Here is a 27,607-nt window from a genome sequence, read left to right as displayed (position 1 = left end):
AAGGATGGAAGTCTGAGTTTTCCTTGACGAGATTCAAATTCATAACCCTGCATTCAATGCATATCCCAGACGTTTAAGTGTTCAACTCATTACCTGTTAACTTGACTTTATTCGGGCGGCTGTCATCTTTTGTTACGTGATTTTCACCCCACCAAAAAGTGACATGACTTTATACCGTGAGGTCCACTGAATATCCGTTGCACAGTTCCCTTCAGTGGGATTATCCTCTTAACCATCAGAGGCCTCATTCTCTTTCAAGAGCCACCAGGGTGTAGGTATGCCACTCACTGAGCCATGATACCGGATTCTGCTTAATTGTAACTCCACGATTTACTTGCCGATTGGTTTAATGTTTATAGTGACTCAGATTAACATAATTCAAGATTAGTCAGTCAGCCATACATTCTGTATTCGGTTTGAAAACCATAAAAGCATACAAATAAAACATTAAAAGCATCCAGTTAACTATTTACAGGAATTCATCTGCGAAAAATCCCTGATAAAATACATGTACAGATAAAATGCTACAGTACAAAGTTAAGATAATCACTCTAAAATAGATTCCATACAAGCATTTTAGACAATTGTCACTGATGCAGTTCACCATCCTTTCCCCACTATTTTTCTATGTTTAATAACAAGAGTAAGAAATCCAAAACCATTGATGCACACTTAATCTGTCTTCAGCAATTGTAAATGCTCTAAAGGCGCTCATTCAAGATTAATAACTCTCTGGGAAAATGTACTGTTCAACTGGTGTCCGTTTATAAATGTATGTCCTTGAGCTTTCAAATAGCTGGTGCTGTCATGGAACCACAGATTGGATTTGTCAATGGATTATACCCACACCATGCACTATCCCAAGGGGTTCTATAGCAAAAGGTCCACTTTTCAGACCTGTTTGCGGAGCTGGGATGTCTCTTGTCGCTGCTATGACTTAGATATAAAGATATCCAAAGGCCTGTTCTGAGCAGCAAGCTGACCTCGTCGACCTGGCATAAGCGGTAGAGAGTGGTAGGGGCAGGGAGATGCAGATGAGGTGGTTCCTTTATGGCCGAGGAGTAGTCCTATGGGAACATTCTTTTAACTCAGTTTAGTTTCTGTGCGAGAGTGGCACTTCGGACGGCATCTCACATGGAAAGTGTTCTTCTAATGGCATAACCACTGCATATTCTTTTTGGTAGTCACTTTATTTAGTATAACATGAGGATTGTGAAGTCGGAGCACATTTTGTGTGCATGTAAATTTGCAAATATATAATGTTCAAAATAGTGTATATATGCAAATACTCGATGTGATATTCTTGCTATTTATTAGTATTATGTTGAGTTTGGAGAGGGCCATCACTCATAAGAGGCCATGGGTAGGTCATGACACCCCTACTCCCCGAACAGTTGTAATAAATAGCATATTACATCTGCATATATGGTTTATACCCTGGCATTTTCCCATGTTTATTACATCTGAATAAAGAATTGAATATAAGGGTTAAACTTGTGCAGTGCGGTAAAATGACATTGAATAGCCATCCTAAATACCAAGAGCCTTGTTTTTCTGTGTTAGACCGGTTTTCTAATTTCAGATCAAATATTCAGTTCTTTTATTATATGGAATTTGGCCTTGCACTACTATCTATCATGCTTGGGTGTTGTTATTGCACGAAATGCACTGGTATAAAAACCTATCTTTACAGTGAGCCTTCTAATCTGGGAAATATTTCACAGTTCCTTGTGAAATACTGATTTCATATTCCTAATGACAGCCCTCAAACCACGCTGCAGAGCTTTAACATTGTCAGGGCTGCTAGTTGTCTCGCTCTTTCTTTCTCCCCCCTCTTACCAACAACAAAAAATACAGAGTTCCCCGGGAAAAGTCAACTAAATGACTAACGTTAACCTCTCTCTCATTGAGTTCAACAGAAAAAGTGAATGTTGTGAACCCTTTACGGAATTTAGGGATACCTCACACAGGTCACCGGTTGGACGACTATTGTCATCCCACCCGATGATCGTCCAGCGTCATCATCGGTATCCTGCCCCTGCGACAGACTGGCGGTGCAATGCCTGTCGGGCAACAACGGATGCTGCACTTTGGCGGGGATCTTTTATTCCTTAGCCAAAGGGTGTGTGGGTGTGAGGGGCCTAAAAAAGTGCAATAGTGAGCGTGAGTGTAGTCTAAAAAAAGTCAGTAGAGTCCATAGGGCAAAATTTTAATGGCATGGCTCACTGCTTTATTAAAAGGAACGATAAGGGGTATTGAGGCGAGACAATTAAAGTAATCGAGCCTCATTCAACCCTTAGTGAACGTATGGTCAACATGTTTCTTGCCACTAAGGCAATTCATCAGGACCAAAAAAGTGCTCATATAATTGCTGTAGATCCCTCAGTGATCAGAGGAATCGAGTATACGACCTGGTGTGTGTCGTAGGGCAATCCTTCGTCCAGTCCCTCCCCAGAACCGTAGTCCCAGGGTTGGAAATCCCTCACGCTGACCTGGTGGGGCCAGAACTGGGTGTAAAGAACCTGTTCGTTGCTGGCAGAGGGCGTCTAGTCACCTACCCCTCCCACATCAGTATTACCGCAGGACAGCCGGTGGAGCCCCCCTCTTACCCCCATACTCAAGGCAATACCGCTCTTTCAAATTCCTGCATTTCATCAAGTGTGGAAAAGCTGTAGAAGTTATTTGATGACCCAACCCATGCTGGGTTGCTCTGAGCTTGGGAAAAGTGAAGGAAATGTGTCTGGGGCTAACATCTAACGAAAATCTTGACAAAGAAGTGCATTTAAGAAATAGTACAACTTTACAAATAAAGTTGCAAGTGATAATACTGAAGAATAGCAAGCAGCTAGTAAGCTTTGCATCACTGAGGAATAAGAAGAGATCACATAAATGAACTACCATGATCAGGATGGTAACTGCGGCTGTGCTTTACTAAAAGCCCTCGGTTGAAGGGAATAGTTGGGTGCCTACTTGTTTTTAGTGCGGCCAACTATGAAAGAAATACTTTGGCTTTCGCTGATTGTTGGAGAGCTGTGCACCGGAGGCGAAATGAAACCTTGCTGGACTATTCTGTATATAAGAAACGTTGACAAAAAGTGCATCAAGAAATAAACTGTAATGCAGTTAGAAATGATGAGGCTGAAAAAACAGCTACTAAGCTGGGGGATATGCAAGCATTGCATGGTAGAACCTTGGCTAAATTCACGAGGAGGGCGAACGACTCCGGTCTATACTAAAAGTCTGCAGCTGAAGGTAATTATTTGTGCGTCTAATTATCTTGTGTGTGTCCAGCTTTGGACTTAACCTTTAACTTAAAGAACATTTAACAGGTAGTTACGCTTATGATTCAAAACTGAACCCCCCTGTAATTCCCCAGTTACTGTCCGCTCTGCAATCCATAACTCACAATCTAAATGCAAAGCTCATGCCATCTCCCATAATGTAAGTATGTATGCAGTGGTCGGGGGTCTATTGATTATAACAAAGAATTCATCATGGGAACTTTTATTTAAATGAATTATTATTGAAATTCCTTCTGAGTAGTACAAAAAGGTTTTATTATTCAAACATATCAATAATCAAGATACTCGAAATTATTCTAAACGAGTATCACAAGTAATACATCACGCAAGATACCAATTACTTCATTGGATCAAGCAAAACCAAGCGGACGTAAATCTCAAAATCGGTATCAGCATTACCTTGTGAGCTCAATTAACATATATTATCTACACAATTGACATGCCGTCGCGCTCACAGTGACAAGAAAAGGAGATAGTTTAGGTGGGATGGGTGTGAATGGGTAGAGGTGTGGACTGGGTAAAGGATGTTGTGACTATATTACAATCACAGTGATATACAATGCAACCTTTACAGACTAATTTTGTTCATTAGTTCCAAGTCACTCTTTAGCATAGGATCTGTATGTATCCATGGGTTGCTTCCTATGCTAAGAGGGTAAGTGTAATCCGGTCTACGTTTCAACCCCTGGATTAAGGGTTGATTGAAGCCTCATGCTGGGGTCTTCTTCAGGACTTTGAAAATACAGGAGCGCCTAAAAATGATACAAATATCAAAGGGAATGTATCAAAACTTAAGTGAAAGGCACAATTGTACTACAACTGGTTAGATATCAAGATGGGATTCTTACTTAATGTTGGGCCGTCCAGTGGCCTCTTAAGGTCGGACCATCATCGGTTCCTCTATGGCTAAAAGTGACCTAGAAGTGTTTAAGGATTGAAGGTATAAGTTTCAGTGCTGGGTTAGTTGTGTAACCCTATCTGAGATATGTTCAGCGAGAAATCAGAGCGGAACTTACTGGGACATCCGGGGCTTTCCAGTCTGTCTGTATGTGATTTCATATCCATTTGTTGGGCTTCACCAGATGCATTATTTCTGAAGATTTAAAAAAGAGGGTTGCGAATTCTGTAAAACGAGTCTCATTATAAAGGAGGTGGTTATAATGTATGTACAGCATTAAATCTGCATGATTAAGTGAGATATTATTGGCAAACTTCATTAGGCATTGGTCTAGATGCGCGTGACCAACCGAATAAAAAGTTATTCACATATCTCGGAGTAATTGTCAAATTACGCATTTTAAGTAACAGATGCAATAAATTTGAACCTCTCGTAAAAAGATTGCGATTTTTGTAATAAGGATTCTTGTCATGAAGGAGGTATTTTAGATGTTATTGCAACTTAAATCTGCGTAAGTGAGTAAAATGATTTTGTCAATCTTATCAGTGCATTGGACTAGAGGTGCGTGTCAAGTGCCATTAAAGAGTCATTCCAAGACTCGAGGTGATTTTTAATTCCCCATTAACGACGGGCCCGTCTGGGCATCATGCCGAGCCAGTCTGGGGCATTGCTATTAAAAGTAATCAGGTGTGATTCGGGGGGACTCTAACCCGCTTACCCGCAGGACTGCAACGTAGTGTGTCTGTTCGTCAGCGCTGCCCGGCCGCTAGTGAGCAAGCCGCGAGGTGCAGACGCTGGATACTTCCCGGAGGCTCGTCCCTGTCAGCCAATCGGGATGGAGCATCCACGTCACCTTTAGGGAGTGTGTGCAAAGTGTTTACGAAAATGTACACGGTCCGTGAGGCCTCGACTCTGAAACAGTCTACAGAGCATGTAGGTAATATCTGTGTGATATTTCTAGAGGCATGTCAGCTGTGGTACATGGCAGGCTGTTGTAAATGCAAAGTCCTGATCTCTCATGTATAATCACACGTATATAACAGTTAAAGAAAATCTGCGTTTCATTTCTTCAGAAAAAACGTCAAGGGTTATAACATGACCGGTTTTTACCAATACTGAGGTCTATATGCTCATATATACTTAAAATCAAGAGGGGTACCAGAGAATTTACATATACAATGATATAGATGAGTCTTACATTTAGACAATAAGCATCATACTGTCAGGATTGTACGTATGTATAGGCAATGCTTGATGACTAGGTGTCTCCCTATACATGCATGCTTCTTCTATGCTAGAATTACATATAAATGTTATACCTTGGCCGGTTATGATGGGAACTACCGGTAAGACATATTATAAATGCATAGTGCATGTTTACTCAGAACGCCATGTTCAACATAGTGTTAAAGAGGTATCATATACATGCCAAACATTTATATTAACAGTGAAATCACATAATTGTTGGCCATCAGGCATATCAACACCTGGATGTGTTTGGATAGTCAAGAATAATCCGAGTATATTACACATTATAAAAGAAGTTTAGTCACAGTTGATCAAAGCCATTTGGGAGAAAGTTACATCCATCTCATTAAGGCCATTTTGTACAGAATCAAATCGCTGCATCCATTTACATTCTCTTGTGTTTAAAATGGAGTCTAAATCACCACCCCTAGGTCCTAGTATAATTCTCTCAATAACCACCCATATGAGGGAATCAGGTGTATGGGTCTTTTCAAAAAAATGGTCGACTAAGGGTGCTCCCACTGTTTGGCATCTAATTCTACTGCAATGTTGCAGTATTCTGTTTTTAATCTTCTGCTTCGTTTGGCCTATATAGATCAGTCCACATGGGCAGAAAATGGCGTAGATCACTCCATGGCTATTGCAATTAGTCAGTGTTTTCAAATCAAGTGATATTATTGTGTGTAATGGCCTTTGTTTCTATACAGAGTGCGCAGGCTTTACAATTGCTGCATTTGTAATTGCCAATTATATTCAGTAAATTCCACATTGTTTGTATTGTTGGAGCCGGTGGGGTGTCCAACATGGAGCGAACCACCAGGTCTTTAATGCTTTTGGCTTTTTTAAAAGCATGCATTGGAGGGTTAGGTACTTCAACCATGTCCGATATGATATTCCAATGTTTGTTGATTATTTTGCGGATCTCATTACTCTGGCTGCAATAGGTGGTGACACAAATCATCCTATCTTCCGGGAGTTGTCGGTTCCTTGGTGTAAGAAGGGTTCCCCTGTCACTAAACCATGCTCTCTTGCATTCTCTTTTGATCAGTCTTTTGGGATAACCTCTTTCCAACAATCTGCAAATGAGATCATCAGATTCGGCAAAATAGTCATCCTTCATGGTACAGTTTCTCCGAATGCAGAGAAACTGCCCAAAGGGTAAATTATCTCGTAGGGCCCGGGTGTGGTGGCTTGAGTATCTAAGTAGAGTGTTCCTCTCACTAGGTTTCCTATATAAGGTAGTGTATAACAATCCCTCCCGTTCTTTAATGCTGATGTCCAAAAAATCAATGGATTCATTACTACAACTGGTAGTGAATTTAATATCCTCTGATTGGGTATTGAGCCATTCGGTAAATGTATCAAGATCATGTTTCTGTCCCGTCCAGATCATCAGGATATCAATGTATCTATGGTATTCTGATATATTTTTGACAAAAGGATTGTTTGGTGTGAGAATATGGTGCTGCTTAAAATCACTCATGTAAAGGATCGCCAAGTCCGGGGCAAAGGCTGCCACCATAGCCACACCTTTCTGTTGCATAAAGAACTTATTCTGGAATATAAAAAAGTTCTTTGTCATTGCGATCTCAAGTAGATCGATCAAGAATTCAGTTGGTACACCAGCTGGTTGTGGTCTTGTTGCTAAGGCTCTCCGTATTGTTGTTAAAGCCGGTGCCTGAGGAATGCTCGTGTACAGTGACACGATGTCCATGGTGACAAGTAATTGATTGTTCTTGTTAAAGGATTTTTGGTCCATTAGATTGATGACCTGCATGGTGTCCCTCAGGTAGGTAGGTGTTGACTCTGCTTAGGGTTTCAAAAAGATGTCAACATATTTGCAGAGTGGCTCCAGAAGGGAGCCACACCCAGATATAATTGGCCTTCCGGGGGGCTTAGTAGGATTCTTATGGACTTTTGGTAAGACATAAATCGTTGGAATGCGTGGTTGGTCCACGTTCAAATATGTATATTCCTTGTCAGTAAGGAAACCATCATCTTTCCCTTTCTCGGTTATGGCCTTGATTAAGTTCCTGATCTCCGGGGTTGGATTTGCTGCTAGTGGCCGATAACTCACTCCATCATTCAGCTGAGAGTAGATCTCTTGTTTGTAGTCATTCACGTCCATGATGAATATTGCTCCTCCCTTATCAGCTGGTTTGATGACTAGGGTTTTGTTCTTCTGTAGACCATCGAGGGCGGTTCGTTCATTCTTCGTGATGTTATACTTGACATAGCGTTTGGTGTGGCATAGCTTGAGCACATCTTTCAAGACCAGGCTCTCATAGGTTAAAATACGATGGTTGGTCATAGCAGTCTGGGGAGTGAAGGTGGAGGGGGGTCGCAGATTGGTAAACGCTTGGGTTGAACTTAGTCTTGTGCAAAAAGAAGTTCCTTAAGCGAATCTTCCGGAAAAATTTGGTCAGTTCCGTCTTGATGTTGAACATATTCACATGAGAAGTTGGCACAAAAGAAAGGCCCTTGCTGAGAATCTGAATTTCATCCTGCGTTAACGTTTGATTGGATAGGTTCATGATTGGGCTTTCTCTGTCTACCAGTGGTAAGTTTTTCTCCTGGTGTTGATCTCTCCGTGATTGTCCTGTTGGAAGCGTACCTGTTTGTTGCTGGATCCTTGCTGCCTCGAGTCGTCCCAGTTCTGTGGGTTCTGGGGGTTCTGGCCTCTGGTAGCTCGTCTGTTCCAACCCCCGCCTCTGCCTCGGGGGGAGTCTCCAAGTGCTGTCCTCTAAAAAAGGCTGCTGTTGTCTGTTCTGAGGATCTTGAGGTGATTGGTACCATTGTTCTTGATTTTGGTAGTTACTGCTGATTCCAGCTCCTTCGTTATCACTGCTCCCACTGTATGAAGAGTCGGAGAAGTTTGTGTATCTTCTACCTCGTTGGCCTCCCCTGGATACATACAGATCCTATGCTAAAGAGTGACTTGGAACTAATGAACAAAATTAGTCTGTAAAGGTTGCATTGTATATCACTGTGATTGTAATATAGTCACAACATCCTTTACCCAGTCCCCACCTCTACCCATTCACACCCATCCCACCTAAACTATCTCCTTTTCTTGTCACTGTGAGCGCGACGGCATGTCAATTGTGTAGATAATATATGTTAATTGAACTCACAAGGTAATGCTGATACCGATTTTATTGAGTTTTACGTCCGCTTGGTTTTGCTTGATCCAATGAAGTAATTGGTATCTTGCGTGATGTATTACTTGTGATACTCGTTTAGAATAATTTCGAATATCTTGATTATTGATATGTTTGAATAATAAAACCTTTTTGTACTACTCAGAAGGAATTTCAATAATAATTCATTTAAATAAAAGTTCCCATGATGAATTCTTTGTTATATACAACAGACCCCGACCACTGCATACATACTTATCTTAACTGACCCAGGTCAGGGAGTTCTTAGGGTATACCCCGTTGTAAACTCACATCCCCCATAATGTGACCGATGACTTCATAAAGAACTTGATTGACTTCACAGGTGACATTGCAAATGACATCACCATTAACATTCTATATGACTTGTGTATGAATATAATAGGATGCGTTTCTTTAGGTATGCATTATTTCATGATGTTGTGATGTCATCTTATTGGTATAACATTTGTGAGGTCATAAGTATTGCATTTTGTGTGAGGTATGGCTTGCCTGGCTGTTGTGCAAGTTATGGATTACTAACTAAAACTGGTGAATCTTAGGGATTTTTTGGATTTTCTTTTTTTTAAAAATCTTTATTAACATGAAGGCATAATATACAGTTAGTATGTTACATTCAAGCTGGTATATTCATAGTTGTACGGTACATTCCTGGAAGTTTTTATTTGGCATTATCTATTCTGCATTCATGTCTCATTCTCATTCTCTAAAATCTGTATATGCTCTTCCGTATATCCTTATATAAGTTATCAGATTATATTAACGTTCTCTCGCCATGTGTAGCCCAACATGGGCGTCTCTCGTATAACTCCAAGAGAAAGTCCCCCCCCTCCCCCCCTCCCCCCCCCCCCCCAAACTTGGGTCATCACTTTTATGTATGTTTCACACTTCCCTTCCCATCAGCAGGTCTCCTTGCCCCATTGTCTTCTCATAGGTAAGTTATTTCAATATGTTGCTGCGTGTAGCACGAGTAAGCAGATATCCCCAACCCCACTCGTTACTCCTCCTCTCCCTCAGAGTCCAGTTCGTCTCCCTCTGGTAAGGGTTCACATATTTCACCCCTATAAACATTCCATGCTGTCCACACCTTGTTCCATTTGCGGGGGGAAGCTCGAAGGACATACACAGTTCTCTCCGTGACCATCAGGACATCCATGTTTTTAGCCCATCTGTTCGCAGTGGGCAAATCCGGAGCCCCCCCTTTCTGTGCAATATCACGCTTAGCCACTGTCATGGCCAGCGTAGTCCAAATTATCCCATACCTATCCAGGTCATTGGGGTCCCAGATGTTCAAAAGGCACTTACGTGGTTCTGGTAAAATGGAAATCCTGAGGGTCTGGGAGATGGTGCGCATGATTTGCCTCCAGAATTCCTGTGTGTGTGGGCAGTCCCATAGTGTATGAAATAGTGTTCCCTCCTCCCCGCAACCTCTCAAGCAAAAGGGATGGGGTGCTCTATGTATTTTGTGGAGTAGTGTCCTGGTGTAATAGATGCGGTGCAAAATTTTTAATTGCACCAGTCTAAACTTTGCCGAGATGCCTACCTCTCTCAGGGAGGCCAAAGCTTCATTCCATTCCGATTCGTCCGTCACACCTATGTCCCCTTCCCATCGTTCTTTAAGTTTCAGTGTGGGGTCCTCTAAGTTGTTGATCAGTTTTTTGTATGTGAGGGAAGTCGCACTCTGTTGCATGAAGTCTGTCAATAGTCTGTCCTCAAGTGGTGAGGATTCCGGCAGATCAGTGCCTGTTGGGATTGCCTGGAGTAGTGCGTGTCTAATTTGTACGTACCTAAATGTTTCAGTGGGTCTGAGGCCATATTGCTGCTGGAGTTGTGGGAACGGTATTACCGTGTCTTTGTCCCAGAGGTCCCCCACCGTGGAGATACCTATAGAGTCCCACTGCGCAAACCCTTTACACATTCTAAGGTTTCCCAGTGATCTCGTGTCCCATAATGGTGTCATTTTGGCGATTCTCCCTTTCCAGCCCAGTCTTGCCTGTGCTATATGCCAGAGGGCCGCCGTGTGCTGTGTCGGACCGCGCAGATGTTTGAGCTGCGATTTATTATACAGTACCGAGAGCATGCAGTCCGTCCCTAGTTGTGACCAGTCTGCCCTGTATGCTGGGTCGTCTCTCGGGGTGTGGAGCCATTGGTTAATTATTTTGAGTTGAGCTGCCCAGTAATATAGCTGAATATTGGGAAGCGCAATCCCTCCCTCATACCAACTTTTCACCAACTTGTCATAGGCTATACGCGCTGGGCCATTGTTCCAGAGTAGGTTGGAGACTAACGCAGCAATCTGCTTCAAATACCATGGTGGGACAGGATACGGGGTGTTTTCCAATATGTATAGAAACCTGGGAAGTGCCATCATCTTATACAAGACTGCCCTTCCCAGGAGGGTGAGGGGCAAGGTCGCCCAGTGCTTAACGTCTGCGCGTAAGCGATCCAGAGGTGGCTTGAGGTTGTTAGCGAAGAAATCTGCTTCAGAATGTGCGATGACAATGCCTAGGTATTTGAAGGAGGTCGTCGGCGCCGCTAGTGGGCAGTCTTCTTGTAATCTCGGTGCCGGACCCTTTAATGTATATATCACCGATTTTGACCAGTTCAGGGTATAGCCTGATGATTTCCCATGCGTGTTGCAAATTTCCAGCATGGCTGGGATTCCATCGTCCGTTTCTACCATGTATATGAGCATGTCGTCAGCATATAGGGAAATTTTGTCTTCCCACCCCTCTTCCCGTTTAATGCCTTTAAATAAGGGTGTTGTTCTGATCAAGATTGCTAATGGTTCGAGCTCTAACGCAAAGAGTAAGGGTGACAAAGGGCATCCCTGTCTGGTCCCTCTGCCCAACGGGAATACCGGCGAGATGTGGCCATTAGTCACTACCTGTGCCACTGGTTTTGTGTAGAGTAGTCGTATCCAGGCTATATATTTCGGCCCAAAGCCCATACGTGCAAGCACCTCGAAGAGGTATTCCCATTCTACTAGGTCAAAAGCCATTTTTGCGTCAAGGGAGAAAATTACAGCCTGCTCTGAGAGGAGGTGTGAACGAGCCAGTACCCCATGAACCCTCCGGTGATTCAGCGCCGTACTTCTATGGGGCATAAAGCCCGATTGGTCGGGGTGGATCAGGGTGCCCAGGTGTGGCATCAGACGGTTGGCCAGAAGTTTAGCCAGCACCTTGGCTTCCACATTTAGTAATGATATCGGGCGATATGAGGTGCATTCGGTTGGGGGTTTACCCGGCTTTGGTATAGCTACTATCGTGGCTGTGCGTTGATCCAGCGGCAATTCTGCCTTCTCCCTACTCTCCATATACATGTCCAGTAGGGGTCTACTGAGTTCTGATGCCATTGATTTATACCATTCCACAGGCAGTCCATTAGGACCCAGTGCTTTGCCTGATTGTAGTGATTGTATCGCTAGTTGAATTTCATCCTCTGATGTATCTGCCTCCAAGTCTTGCACATTCTCTGGTGTAATGCTGGGGATGTCAATGTCCGCTAGGGAGATTGCCGCCATTTGTGTTGTGACGATGTGATCTGGGGTGTATATATTCTGAAAATGATTTGCTAAAGTGCGCACAATGTCTTCCGGGTGTGTTAGTTCTCGGCCGTCCGTAGTACACAGTCTCTGAATACCTCTTGTGCCTCCCCCTCTCTTATCCAACCATGCCAGCATTTTCCCTGCTTTGTCGCCCACATCATAAATTCTATGTATTGTGTTTGCGATGTAGCCCTGCACTGTCGTTTTGAGGTGGGCCTGCTACTGTTGTTGCCGTAGCCGCAGTGTGTGTGTGTCGTAGCTGGGGAGGGGTCTGCCATATGAGCAGTGTTTGCATTGTGTAGTGCCAATTCTATTTCTGTAAGTTCTCTGGGAATCTCGTTTGTGCCCCGTAATGGCTGCTATTGCAGTCCCTCTAAGGACGGTCTTGTAAGCTTCCCATAGGATTGATGGTGAAGCCACCGTCCCATTGTTTTCAGCAAAATAGTGTGTCGTCGCTAGTTTTAGTTTCTTCCGTATTTTAGGGACTTTCAAATAATTGGGGTAAACTGGGTAGATCCTAGCGCATTTCTTTTCTCTAGTAGTAAGAGTGAGAACAATTGGTGAGTGGTCAGATATACCTCTGGGTAGGATGTCAACTTTGTCCACAGATCCCATTCCCACCCCCAGGAACAAAAAGTAGTCTATGCGAGATAGGCTGTTGTGTACGGCGGAGTAAAAAGTGTATTGAGTCGCTGCGCGGTGCAGATGTCGCCATACATCCACAATGCCCAATGCTTCTAAAAAGTCAGGGAGTGATGTAGTCCCTCTTGAGCTGGTCCTGTTGGGAAAGGCGTCCAGTGCAGGGTCTATTATTGCATTTAGGTCACCCCCTATGATTGTGTCTCCTTCAGGGAGGTCTAAAAGGAATTTGCCCAGTGCAGGTAATGCTACGGAGTGAAGTGCCGGGGGGATGTATACTGATACCACATTAAGCGGCCTGCCCTCCCACTGGCCATGTATTGCTGCGAAGCGTCCCTGGTCATCCGTCGTGTGATGTGTAATTATGAAGGGCTACGTCTTTTTTTAGTAGTATCCCTGTCCCCCTGGACCCAGAAGTGAAGTCTGCATGTGTCGCCATAGTATATCCTCGCCTGTCAAGCGCTTTGCATGTCGTCCCTGCAAGGTGTGTTTCTTGGAGCAGAACCATATCCGGGCTCTGGCGTTTGATGGCCTGCAGGACCAGGCTCCTTTTTATATTGTCCCCTAGGCCTCTGACGTTCCAAGTTAGTATGCGCAAAGGGGGCACCCCTACCGTTACCGGGGGCAACCTCAGTGGGTGTAGCTTGAAGTGGGTTGACCATGGAGTCGTTGGGATAGTGTTGTGAGCAATGTGTCGTTAGGTGCTATGCAGCCGTTGCCTTTCGTGATGAGGCATAGGAGTATGCCGAAATTTAGAGTGGCAGTAGTATGTGTGAAGTGAGTGATGACCATGAATAGAAACGTGAACAATAAAACTATCCCCATCCCCCCTCCCTGCTCCCCTGCTCCACGGACCAAACCCCGCCCGTTTCCCCAACATCGCAGAGTGCTTTAGTCCTCCCCCAACTATCTTACTTGCTTGTGGGGTTGGTGAGTCCCCTTCAGGCACTAACTGCGCCCACCTTACTCAGCCGCACCAGGTCCAAGGTCCATTGCGGCACACTCAGGTCTCTCCATATATAGCCCATCCTCAGATCGGCGCCGGTCGCCCAGAGTCTAGCGGATCTTGTGCAGAGTCGGACTCCGTTGCCGCCGTGCCATCTTGATGAGTCGGGTGGCTAGCCTGGCTGCTCATGTGCGTGCTGTTACGGTGATTAGTCCGATCCTTGTGTGGACGGGGATGTTGTCCCACTTGCCTCCAACCCCCCAGCCAGTCCTGGGCCGCTTCTGGTGTGTCAAAGAACCACGCCTTTCCATCGGCTACTATCCGTAACTTGGCGGGAAATAGCATGGAGAATGGCAATTCTCTGTCTCGTAGTGCTTTTTTCACCTCCGTGAATGATTTGCGGCATCTGGCCACCTCCGCCGTGTAATCCGGGAAGGACAAGGTTGCGTTCTGAATCTTAACAGGTGGGGAGACCCTCGCTGCTTGTAGGATTGTATCCCTGTCTCTAAAGTTGAAGAACCTGGCCAGCACAGGCCGCGGCGTCGCTCCTGGCTTAGGTGTTCCGCCCGGAACCCTGTGTGCTCTTTCCACTGAAAAGAAGTGGGATAGACCTTTGGGTTGTAGTTTGGTCTTTATGAGATCTTCGACGTAGAGGTCCATAGCCCCCTTTCCTTCCGTTTCTGGAAGTCCAAGGATGCGTACATTATTCCTTCGTGAACGCCCTTCTTGGTCGTCCAGCTTATCCTGTAGGATTTTGGTGACTTTCTCCATGCGTTCTATGGCTATTTGTAGTTCTGACGTGTCTTCTACAAGAGATTTCGTGAGTACCTCTACTTAGGATACTCTTTCAGTCATTTTTTGGAAGTCCGCACGTAACAGCGTGACTTCAGAGGAGATGGAGCCCACCGTTGCTTTAACTTCTGTGAGGGTTTTCATAATGTCCTCTAGCGTTATCCTTTTGGTCCCTTCCGATTCTGGGGTAGCACCCGTGGAGTTGCGCCCATTGTTTTGCGATTGTCAGTGTTGGCTGTACGCAAACTTATCCAGCTTGGCCTGTGTGGATCCACTCCTGGTTCCTTTGCCCGCCATGGCGTCGTGACTTGCGGAGTCTGGGGTTGTCCCTCTCTGCGACGTGATCAGCGTTGAGTAATTGTCTTTGTCCCCAGCGTGTAGGTCAGGGGGCGGCGGGCTGGCGTGCACCTCGCTATTTCGCTTGTCTGGGTGGGGGTCCTTCTCATCCACACACTGTCACTGCACCGACCTTTGTTTGGGACACTTCTGGCCAGTAAGTGCGGATCCTCGCGCTGTCGCCGTCTGGAAGGCCGCTGCAACGGCCGTGATGCCTGCGGTGCTCCGATCCTCTTCTTTTAGTGTCTAGTGCACTATGCCGCTGTCTGCCACTGGTTGCCCTCCTAGACCGGACAGATTTAGCGACCCTTATGTTAGGTCTCTCAGGCAGGGTCGTCACGTTGCCAGGCAGAATAGTTCGTCGGGTGCTCACAATACCCCCGATGTGCCCCTTATGGTGTGTCCACTACTGGTCTGGTCGAGGTCCCGCCAGGGTGTCTCTTGCTTCGACTTTGGGGATCTTTTTATCTTTAGCTGGTTGGGACTACCACCCTTGTCTCATGTGGTCTGGCGCTGCCGGTTTTCCCCGCGTTTTCAAGCACGTCGATGCCTTCTCCCTCCGTCCCCCGGGGGCACCCGTTTTCACCGCAATCTATCTTCGGCCGGTGTGCTCAGCCGCACCGTCCCGGAGAGTGAATGGGGTTTGTGTCTCTCGTTGTGGCCGCCGGACGTTAGATACAGATGGTCTGGGCCGATCGTTTACCCCCTGGGGGAGCTCACCGTCTTGCAGCTCTCCGCCGGCCGCTCCGTCCTTCTTCCGTCTCCGAGTTTGCTTTCTCTTTTTTCGCCGCCGTAAGCAGGTGCCGGCAGGTGTATTTGGGCAACACAGTGTCCGGCAGTGTCTCAGTGGGTGTCTCCGCTGCTCCGGTTGACGTTGTGGGTGGTTTTGTGCTCCAAGTGGGGCGCCGGGAAGTGTCTCCTCTTTCAGGCCGGCCCGGTCTCACTTCCGCCCGGGCCGGCGGTTCACTCGAGGTCGTTGCTTCTTTCCTGGTTACAGGCCCCAGTGCGCCAGAGCGTTGTTTGGTGGGGTCCGGTCCTTGATTTACGCCAGAAGTTGACCTGGTGATTCCGCTCCGAGCCCGGACCCGACTGCTGCCGCTTCGGGTGGGTGATGTAGCGGATAAATGTGTCGGATTAGTAATTAGGCCGCAGTGCCTTCAGGAGCTCTCACACTATGCTGCCGCCATGCTTGGCCGGTAGCCACGCCCCGATTTTTTTGATTTTCAATTGTAAATGTAACTTTATTTTTAACATGATTTTCAGAGTACTTGGTTGTTTACAAAAATAACCATACCTTCACTGTAACCGTTTATTACAGACCATGTTTCTTTCTCTTTTTTTTTTTTTTACAACATTTTTTTTTTTTTTTTAACTTTGCTCAAGGACTCAAACAATACAGAGCAGTGATTAGACGGCATACTAAAGAATAACAGTGCATCGTACATTTGAAGGCATAAAAGGTAGAGTAATGGACCTGTAACAATTATCCCTCCTGTCCATCCCCTCCCCGCATGGTTCTATACCTCCGCCAAGGACCCCAGACCGTCCTCCATTTCTTAGCACATCCCCTGGACTTGTAGATAGTTTCCTCCGCCCTCTGGCACCAATCCAAATCTTGTAGCTACTGGTCCCATTGTGGGGGCACCTGCGCCCCCCAGCAGCTGGCTATATTCCGCTTTGCGACCCCGGCTGCAGTAGCCAACCAAATCTCATCATACCGGGACCAGTCCGTGGGTCCTTTAATCATCAACAGTAGCCACCTTGGTTCCACCGGGACCGGCGATCCCACTACTGTCTCCATTGTGTGTGCAACTTTGGTACAAAAAGGCACTTTGTTCGGGCAATTCCAAAGTATATGAAAAAAGGATCCCTCCCTCTGACACCCTCTCGCACACAGGGGCGACAGGCTCCTGCCCCATGAGAACAGGTGAGTTTGTGGGTAGTAAACCTGATGTAAGATTTTTAATTGCACAAGTCGGTCGGAACCTCACCCGGATTGCGATTTCGCGGAGACTCTGCAGGGTGTCCTGCCAATCCTCATCTTCTAGGCTTCCGCTATCCTCCTCCCACCTCGCCCACAAGAACACCAGGGGGTCAGGCATATTGTTTATGAGCTTGCGATAGATGGTTGACGTGGGTTTCTCTAAGATTGGGTCTAGTAGAAACTTTCTTCTTTAGGAGAGTATTCCAGGATCGATGTGTCTGCAGGTATATGAGTGCATAAGGCGCAAATAGTGATAGTGTTGGGAGTCGTGCAGCTGATACTTTTTTTTGAGAAAATCAAAGGACCTAGGGGCGCTCCCCTTCCAGATATCGCCAAGGTTGTCAATCCCAATCAGTTTCCATCCCTTAAAATCGGTCAGTCTAGACACCTCCGCTAGTTGGTCCCCAAACCAGAGCTAGGTCCTACCCGTTATGGTGCCTACCCACCCAAAATACTTATTGGCTTCTCGCCAACACAGAAGCACCACCCCGTGTGCAAAGGTAGATGCCTGTGATGCTTTTGTGAGTACAGGAGAGGCTTGCAGTTGCCCCCCGGCATGACAGGTCTACCCACCGTATGGGCAGGTTCCGAACCCGTTGCATACACCCAGTCATTGACCACCTGCAACTGAGATGCCCAGTAAAACAACTGGAAGTCCGGGAGGGCCAGCCCCCCGTTGTATACCCCTCTCGTGAGCTTACGCAACGATATCCTCGGGTTCCCACCATCCCAGAGCAGTGTCCGCAGAGCCTGGGATATGCGCCTGAACACCCCACCGGGGACCGGGTATGGCGTGTTTTGTAGGATATAGAGGAGGTGTGGCAATGCAAGCATTTTGAAGAGCGCAGCGTGCCCCATCAGGGAGAGAGGAAAGGATCTTCAATGGGCAACGTCCGATGCTTACCGCACCAGGTGAGGTTCTAGATTTTTAGTAAAGAACTCTGCCCTGTCCCTAGTAACGTACACCCCCAGATATTTAAAACCCTCAACAACTATCGAGGCAGGACACCCTCTCTGGACCTGCGGGGGGTGTGGGGGGGGGGCCCGAAAGTGGGTAAATCAAGGATTTGGCCCAATTGATCGTGTACCCGGAATAGCTACTGAATAATTCGAAGAGGTAAAGCGCCTGCGCCATTGAGTGGTAGGGTCTGTTCATGTAAAGGACGATATCATCAGCGTATAAGAATATACGCTCCTCCCACTCATCAGTGAGTCCCAGGCCCCAGAAAGACCTGTCTCTTCAAATCCAGTGAGCCAGTGGCTCCAGGGCCAAGGCAAAGAGGAGAGGGAACAGAGGACATCCCTGCCTGGTGCCCCAGCGCAGGGGAAATGCCAGAGACATTGCTCCATTAACCCTCACCCTCGCTACGGGTTGTTCATACAACAGGCGCACCCAACTGCAGAAAGCCGGTCCGAAGCCCAGTCGCTGCAATACCATGAATAAGTGCAGCCATTCGATACTGTCGAAGGCCATTGATGCGTCCAGCGCCATCAATGCCGTTTGGGTGTCACCCACGTCCTCCATCATATACCTAACTCCGTACAGCCGTCGCAAATTGTGTTGAGTGCTCCTGTGCGGCATGAACCCTGACTGATCCACATGGATCAGATCCGGTAAGACAGATAACAGTCTTGTCGCCAAGGCTTTAGCCAATACCTTGGCATCCACTTTGAGGAGCGAGGTAGGTCAATAAGACTAGCATTGGTCAGCGGGTTTCCCAGCCTTATGGATGACCACGATCGTGGCCTCTCGCTAATCAGGCAGGAGCCTCCACACTTTCCGCGCTTCGAGGAACATCCGTCTCAGGGGGGTCAATTACAATGTTAGCTTGCCTCTTATATATTTCCACTGGGAGCCCATTGGGCCCCTGCGCCTTCCCAGCCTGGAGTGAGATGAGGGCTTCACCCGATTCAAACCCCGTAAGCTCAGCGTCTAGGCTGTCCGTTTGCTCCTGGGATAGCTTGGGCAGGGCGAAGTCCCGTAGGAACTCCTCACGGTCGGACTCAGTCTTGGTACGTACCGGGGTGTAAACCCTCTCGTAATAAGATGCAAAGGCCTCTGCAATGTCTGTACCAGTGGATACCAAGAACCCCCACTTATTCCTCACTTCCGCAACCCAGGATCGCACCCCGGTCTCTGCGTTCGAGCCACGCAAGCAATTTCATACTTTTATCCCCTGCATCGTAGATCCAATGTTGCGTGGCGAGGGAGTAGGCGTGCGCCTCACCCTCCACAGGCGAGCGAAGTTCCTTTTGCTTGAGGGCGAGCTCATGGCATTGCTCAGTCGAGGGAGCCCTGCTAATACCCCGGTCCAGAGATTCAATTTCATATTCCAACTGTGTAATCTGAAGTGCATCTTCCTTTTTTTTGGGTGCCAATCAGTGCTTGGGCCTGGCCTCTGAAGGCAGTTTTATACGATTCATACAGAATTAGCTGGGAGTCTACCGAGCGCTGGTTCTCTGCAAAATATAACTGGAAGCCCTCTCGTAGCTTGTCAGAAATAGCTTCGTCTTTATGGCGCTATGGGTTTATCCTGAGGAAGGCCGCCCTAGTGGTTATTGCCCCTTTGAGGGTGACGCCCACTGGTGAATGGCCAGAGATTCCCCGGGCCATGACACAGTTGGTCCCCCCGGGTAAAGAGATGATCTATCCTGGAGAAAGACCCGTGTATGGCGGAGTAGAAAGTGTAGTGCCTTTGGGAGGGGTAATGTGCGTGCCATATGTCACTAAGCCACATTGCTGTAACGAAGCCTCGCAAGCCCGTCTCCCCCCTAGTACCCTGCCTCTTTCCAGAGCGATCGAAGTCTGCATCCATAACCGCATTATTGTCTTCCCCCCCGTATCGGAGTGCCCCGGGGAAGGTCCGCCAGGTGAGTACCTAGTTTTGCATACGTCGGGGCATGCAGGCCGGGTGGGATGTAGCAAGAGCTGAACACTACCGTGCTTCCCTCCCATCTGATCGCCACTGCCGCCATGCAGCCAGAATCTTCCAACCATGTGCTTGCAATTACCATTGGTAGGGCGTTACGGATTAAAATCCCCACCCCCCTGGAGCCAGACATGAACCCCGAATGAACCACCATCTTGTAGCCAAACTGGTCCAGGGCCCTGCATGTGTTAACCCGTAGATGGGTCTCCTGTAGGAGCACTACGTCGGGGGAGTAGTGTTTCACATACTTCAAACTAATGTCTACTTTATTTTATTGCCCACACCATTAACATTTCATGACCATATCCTTATGCATGCCTGGTCACCAATTAAAGTACAAGGGCCTAATTCGTTCCCAAGCCTGTGTATGCCACTGCTGACTGTCGCCATTTAGCAACTAAACGCCTGAATTTGAGACATCATGAGCCAAACATAAACATCCCAAAAAACCACTACCTCCCCGCCCCATCCCGTACCCTCCCCCTCCCTGCTAAGTGGGTCTCCATCCACCCACCTATTGAACACGCAGAGTGCCTGTCGCCCCATCAGCCCCAAAATAACAGATTGAGGGAACATCAGCTTGCATCTGCAGAAGAAGACATACTGTGTCTAACAGAGTGCACACCCCATGAATGGACCCCCTCCCCCAAAGAACTAGCGCTGGAGACTTTGAGCGATCGCCATTAGCAACAATACGAACCCAGAACTTACAACTTAGTAAGTATCAACAGTCCTTTATCCTCCAAATCCGACTACCCACGAGGGACAAGGACCCATGAGGGAAGCCGCCCCACCCATACCTGAAGCGCCCCATGTCGGCGTTGGCCCTATAGTCACTCAATAGGCGTCTGCTCATTCTGCTGGGACGCTCGTAGATGGATGTTGCTGTTCTAGGTCCCTTGCCCAGAACGGTTATGGGTCCGCCATCTTGAACCACTCTGACAGCCCACGGTCCGCCATCCCTCCATCCAGTCGTGCGCTTCAGCCGGTGAGTCTAAAAAGTACGCCTTTTTGCCATCCAGAACTTTAAGTCGCGCAGGGAATAGCATCATGTACTTTATCCCTTGATCTCTGAGGGCTCTCTTGACACCTTCAAACGATTTGTGCTGGCGCTGAACATTGAGCGTGAAATCTGGGAAGAAGCGAATCGTGGCGTTGTCCAGGTGCAGGTCTCCGGACATCCGCGATGGCTGCAGGATGGCATCCAGGTCTCTATAGTTCAGAATCCGGGCAATGATGGTGCGTGGGGGGGCCCCAGGCTTTGGTCACCCCATCCCCACTCTCCCACCTCCCCCCCCCCCCCCCCTGCCCCTCCCCAGCGCCCGGTGAGCTCTCTCCACAGAGAAGAAGTTAGATAGGCGCTTCGGCTTAAGGTGTTTAAGAATGAGATCCTCCACAAAGTACTTAGTAGACAGACCCTCCTGAACCCCCATGATGCGGATATTGTTGCGCAGCGCCCGGCCCTCCTGATCTTCCAGGCGGGCGGCAATGTCCGCCTGATTTTACGTAAGCGTGGGCACCTGTTCCTCAAGCCTCTTTGTTTTGGATTGTAGGCTGTCAATGCCGCTTTCTGCCTCCGCAACCTTGTGTGACATCTTGCCAAAGTCCGCCCGGAGTAGGTTAACTTCCTCGATTACTGAGTCCAACTTGGGTTCCATGGTGCCCCGCATCTCTTTAATAGCGCCACGCATCTCTTTTATGGCCAACATGATGTCCCTAAGCGATGGGTCCGGCCCATCGTCCGCCGCCTCGCAATGCTGGCTCCCGCCTTGGTGGTCTTCCTCCCTCCCCAAACTGACTGTGTATTTGTCAATGTGGTTAGCCTGGCCCTGGGCAAGCGGTCTGTTGCGACCCATGGCCCTGAAGTCTACCTCGATGATCCATTCGGCCCGCAATTCCACTCTCTCAGGCCTGTCTGATACCACTGTGGAGATGCGACCGGTGCCGCGCCACGAGGTCTCTTGGAATTCAACGCAATGCCCAGTGGGTGGCGCTGCGCTCCACCCAGTCGATCTTGATAACTCCGAACTGCCCGCGGCGTGTCAGTCTCCTGGGTGAGGCGGCAAACCAGCGGCCCACATCCCTTGCTCACTTTGCCACCAGATGGCTGAAGACGGCTGTAATGCCAGAAACCGGTCCTAGGAAGCTTGTTTCTGGTCCAGGGAAGGCATGGTTTGGCAGTTTGGGCTGGACTGTTCCCATGAGGCACAGGGTCAGACTGATTTGCATATGCCATGTCTGAACTGGGGTGGCAGAGTGGGCTAAAGTACGGTGATGGATTAAACCCAGATCTGTTGACTGGGTGTGAGTGTTTGATTGGTTCAGATGCTCCGTCAATCACCACCCCCTTTTGTACCGCTTTGCTCGCCATAAGTTGGCAGGGTATGCTCAGACGTGAGTCCCTTGCTCACTTTGCCACTGGATTCAAGCAAGCCTGGCTGAAGACTGCTGTAATGCCAGAAACCAGTCCTAGGAAGCTTGTTTCCGGTCAAGGAAAGGCATGGCCTGCAGTTCGGGCTGGACTGTTCCCATGAGGCACAGGGTCAGACTGATTTGTATATGGCTATGTCTGAACTGGGGAGGCAGAGTGGGCTAAAGAACGGTGATGGATTAATCCCAGATCTGTTAACTGGGTGTGAGTGTTTGATTGGTTCAGATGCTCCGTCCATCACCACCCCCTTTTGTACCGCTGTGCACATCGCCCCCCTAGGCTGGCACCACACCTACAGACCCCAGTGCAGATCTGACCCTGATTCACCGGGGGTGCCACTGGACGCATGGTGCCGGCGTCTACGTCTAGCCCAGGGATTAGCTTGCTCTGCCACACAGATTACCAGGCCTCGGTACTCCTGCCCACCAGCGCCAGACGTATCCACACTATAGCAGCAGGGGCGACCCCCACACCCCAGCTACTCCAGGTGCCGGGCTCCACTGCCCACAGATGATCCTGCCGTCACTCCGCCGCCGCCTCAGCCGCAGTGGGCCTGCAGATATGTGTCCTGATGTGTAGCACCAACCAGTGCCACTAGTACCCCGCAGATTGCACCATCATGCCTGTCCTTTACTGTAAGGCGTCGCTTCCAAACACTCCTTGGAATCGGTCAGGTCCTCGCGCCCAAGCCGCACACTCTCCCAGCTGGGAGCATCAGCACCAGTCCAGCTCACTCCCTTCCAGCCCCCCCAGGCTCCACCCGCACAGGGCTCTTCAGATCTTTCCTCCTCCTCGCCTCCCTAGCCGCGCTGTGACCTTTACTATGGTGCCCCCCGGGCACCGCCGCCTATAGTCAATCCGCTCTGCACATGGGGCCTGCTGCAGCGCTCCTAACCTGGATGCGCTCAGCACTCATCGTCTCCCCGCTGTCACCAGCGCCCGGGAGTGAGTCAGGTTGCACTGCAGCCACGGGGGATAGCAGGTACTCGGCCCCCAGGACGTGGCGGTCTACCTCAGCGTAATTTGCAATTACGTCCGCTCCAGCACATGCGAGCCGATGCAGCTCCTCACCGCAACCGCCCTTCACAGCTTCCCGGGCCCTCTACCCTACGCCCAGATCCCCGGGCGGAACCCTCCTCTAACTATAGCTGGTCCCCGCCTACCCCCTCCCCCCCCCCCCCACCCCCACCGGCCCCCCATGAAGACACCATATCAGCTGTACCACCTAGTCCTCCGTGGAATCCTGGAGGTCCTGTGCCTCGGTACCGTCCTGACCCTCCTCCTCCCTCCGCTGCAGGTAATCCTGGTAAAGCCCCCAAAAGTTTCTGACTGCAGACCTTTAACACATCCCACAGCAGCTGGCCAGGGTGGTCGCAATGTTTGGCCTCTAGCCAAGCACATAACCCCTCTCTCCTTCAAAGTGTCTGGCCAATTCTTCGTTCGTGTATAGCTCGGTTGGCCAAAGGGCCTGTGCGTAAAACCCCATTGCCTGCTAACCTCCACTGCACACACACATGGTATTTTTCCTTGTCTAGCCAGGGTGGTTGCAAGACCCCTTTTCTTTTTTTTTAACTTATTTATTTTTTGTCTTAAATTTACATCTTTGAACCCGAGTTTGGGGTCCACAGGAGTCATTTTATGTCCACAAATTCAGTTTGGGTGTTTGCAAACCCAGTGACGAAAATCCTTTTTTTCCCTTCTTCATGACCCCTATGGGGATGCCCTTCCACCCTTAAAGGCGACTTTGTTATTACAGGGCATAGGGAATGACCGATGCAACCATATTATTAGTTGTATTGCCCCATTCCGAGCGCTAGGGTCTGCAGACCTGGGTACAGGTTCATGAACCCAAAATGACAATACAAGAAAAGGCTCCTTCATTCAGTGGTGCAGGACATTCCATGTACAAAGAGCCTGCTGTGCATAGCAAAATGACCTGCCAGTGTCTTGGATGGCATGTGCCCTGCTCCCATATATACACTAGCTAATGTCTTGTTCAGAAGACCATAAGGCAGGTGGACTGGTGCAGGGGCCTAGCTGCAGGTTCCACCCTGTTTTCAAATCCCACTGGGCATGACTGAACGGGGGCAGCGTCACCTCACTGCTTTAAAGCAGTGGAAGGAAAAATAAAATAATAATGGGACGTTATTAGCATTTTATTTTGAGTATTGCAGTTGCGCTGCTGCCAGGTTGTTAAGGCAGTCCGGTCTGGGCTCCCCTGATGTCTAGGGAGGAGTGGTGGCTGAACCTTAATTACGCATGTCGGTTTGGCTGGCCGTCTTGGGCTGGCCAAACAATCATGCGCACTTTGCATTCATGTTCGCTTTGCATGTTCTCCACAGGCAATATTGTGCAGCCTGGGTGGAGAACATGCACAGCCTCCAAGTCTCTCTGAGTGCTGAACCACGGTGCTCAGACCAATCCCAACACCGCTGTAAGGCAGTGTTGTGATTGGTCAGGGGATTCTAGGAGGCTGTGTGCTACCTGGTTCCTACTGGAGGAGAGACAGCGGGGACTACCAGGTAAGTTTTTCTTTTTATCCTTTTTTTTTTTTTTCTCCCCTACCCCCAACCCCGCCAATGTTCCCTATCAGCTGCCACTGTGACGGAAGGCTGGACACAGTGTTTTTGGTGACTCGGAAGCTGCCTCATGACTTTACCTTAGGCCAGGCCCTGCCCCCAAAATTATTTCACACAGCCAATGATTACTCCCATTACATTAAACACAGTAGCTGGATGCAGTAGATAAAAATAAAAAATTCCTTCACGAAACTTCGCTAACCACTTTATTCTTCATGTTGTGTATGGATTCTGTTTGAGGTAAAAGTCTATATTTCCTTTCTTTCTGGTGGCTCTATACCCCTTCTTTACCCCCCCAGAGCTAGAATTTATTTCTGTGTGCTGCTTATCTCTCTGCTCTGAACTCCCTTAATTGTGTCCCTGCGCTTGCCTTACATGCTTCCCTCCTCACCTACACAAAGGCTCTGTTGTGGCCCAAGGCTCCCTTGTTGCCTTAGACACCCTGCCTCCTCAACAGCGAGTGGTGGATAGTTGATACAGTCCTTGCTGTGGACCTAGGCAAATAACTCCACCTTTAAGCCTGATAATTGCCTCTTTTATGGGGTCTCCTCATTTTTAGATTTCATACAGACTCTACCCTCAGTTTTCCCTATTGACATATCATTAAATTATCACCGTTTAGGGACAAGAAAAGCGCATTCATATTGGAGATGTGCTTAGCTGCTCTTCTGCCACTGTCTTGGCCATTCCCCTGGTTCTTTCTCAGAGCGCCACATGTCCCCAACTCCTCTGAGCAGTGCGGTCATCATGCAGATCGCTAATCTCTTTGGTGTCACTTTTTCCCCACCCGTAAACTATTGACAATTTGCTTTGCTCTGTTGTTTATAATATCTGTAGTTCTGTCCCTGTTCTCCATATTGCATTTTGCAGTGCTTTTTTAAGTTTAAGCTTCTCACCCCAATTTTCAACTCGACGCGCGTGGGATGAACTGTTGCTAAAATTACTAGTTTAATGCTTAAAATGAATGGTTTAATGCTCCCACTATCAAACTTTTATTTTGCTTCTTCCAAGTAACCATTTTGATGCTCTTCTGTAGGCCTCACTAGTATTCGCAGTGCCAAAATAGATCTCTTTTGCACCACCAAAGGTCAACTATGCTTCAATGGAGCACTCCGATTCCCACCCACCATCTTTTTATTTTGAGTTGTGACGTAAGATGCGTTCCTGCCCTTTGATGGCAGGGATTCAAATGGGATTGCAATGTCCAGGCTTGTCTGCATTACATTTTCTGATTTGATGTCGGGTCTGGCTTATTACAATGATAGGATGTGGATTGATTATGAATAGTTATGTCTACCTGCCATAGAAAATTGTATTTAGACTGCAGTGTTACATTAGTTAGCCTACTAGTAAAAAGACTAGACTTTTCAGTCCCCGTTCATCTATATTGAAGCTTTAACGCATCAGACTTTTCCTGTTTTTAAATGCCTTAACCCATGCTTATAGCGGAGTACTCCGTCATAACGAGCTGCTAAGGAAATGAGCTTGAGCAATGCCAAATTTAATGATGCAGGGTATATTTAAGGGCATTGTTAAAATATAAAAACAGGTGTATGTAAATACATTTATTCATTAATCTTTATCTTTCTCCTTTGGCCCAGATCATAAACTCCTACGGCTTCACCACGGTGTCTTACGCAGACGATACGCAGGTGCTTATCACCTGTAGATCCAATCTCCTGGAAACCTGCACCAGGTTTAAACAATGCATGGTTCACATCAATAATTGGATGAGTGAAAACAGACTTCAACTCAACTGCAGTAAGACCGAAATTTTGCTATTCGGCAAGGCCAAGTCTATCTGGTCTCACGATTGGTGGCTCATGATCTAGGGCCTTGCCTTGAACCTAAAGAAGCCGTTCGAGATTTAGGCATCATGCTCGACGGTGTTCTCTCTATGAAAGCTCACGTCAATCAAGTAGCCGGTACGTGTTTCGGAATACTTCAGCAATTACGAAAAATCTTTAAATGGCTTCCACTAGAAAGCCTCTGGTCCAGGGATTGATAATCAGCAGGCTTGATTATGGAAATGCGATATTTGCTTCCATAAATGAGAGACTGATGACCAAGTTACAAAACATCCAGAATACGGCTGTGAGATTAGTTTTGGGTTTGCCTCCTAGGTCTGCTTCCAAACCCATCCTTAAAAAGCTGCATTGGCTACCTGTGCGCCAAAGATGCCATTTTAAAATCTTGAGTTTAACCCATAAACTCCTTCATGGCATCGGCCCCTCTTATTTAGCAAAAAAACTAATTTGGTATACCCCGTCCAGAGCCCTCCGCTCTAATTCAAAGTACTTGCTGTCCCAGCCTAGAGTCCGGACGTCCAGGAATGGATGTCGGTCCTTTTCATATGTGGCCCCTCAACTTTGGAATAAGTTACCTGTCCCTCTCCAATCATTCGGAGTTCCGCAGGGGTTTGAAGACGTGGCTCTTTCCCGAATAATAGACTCCTTGTGTACGTGTCTCAGCTCTGGTAGGTTGATGCCTTTCTCTTGCAAAGCGGCTTGAGACCTCTTTTGGTGATAAGTGCGCTATATAAAAGCATTTGACATTGACATTTAGCACCTAAACGTCTCCCTTCAATTACTTCTGCAGTTTTACTCTTACGCCTTTATCTTGACAGAGCAAACTTAATATCCCAACCCCAGTCCTTGCAATTGTATTACAGAATTAAATGCAAATGTGTGGATAAAGTCCAGTTCATTTTGCCTGGAAGTGAATTTGCCAAAGTAGTGGCGTGAACACGGTGAAGTAATAGTGTGGTCAACTGAACAAAGGAAGGTAATGCTGTCA

General features: G+C 47.7%; 1 protein-coding gene across 1 annotated transcript in view; it reads left to right on the top strand.

The window, feature by feature from the left end:
* HEXA (hexosaminidase subunit alpha) overlaps window positions 1-27,607 on the top strand; it is a 121,950-nt gene that overhangs the window by 2,228 nt on the left and 92,115 nt on the right. The window lies entirely within an intron of this gene.

This window comes from Lissotriton vulgaris, chromosome 2_2, assembly GCF_964263255.1.
Source record: "Lissotriton vulgaris chromosome 2_2, aLisVul1.2, whole genome shotgun sequence".
Classification (NCBI taxonomy): Eukaryota; Metazoa; Chordata; class Amphibia; order Caudata; family Salamandridae; genus Lissotriton; species Lissotriton vulgaris.
The sequence above is the reverse complement of the archived record's forward strand: the minus strand, read 5'-3'. Positions and strand labels throughout refer to the sequence as shown.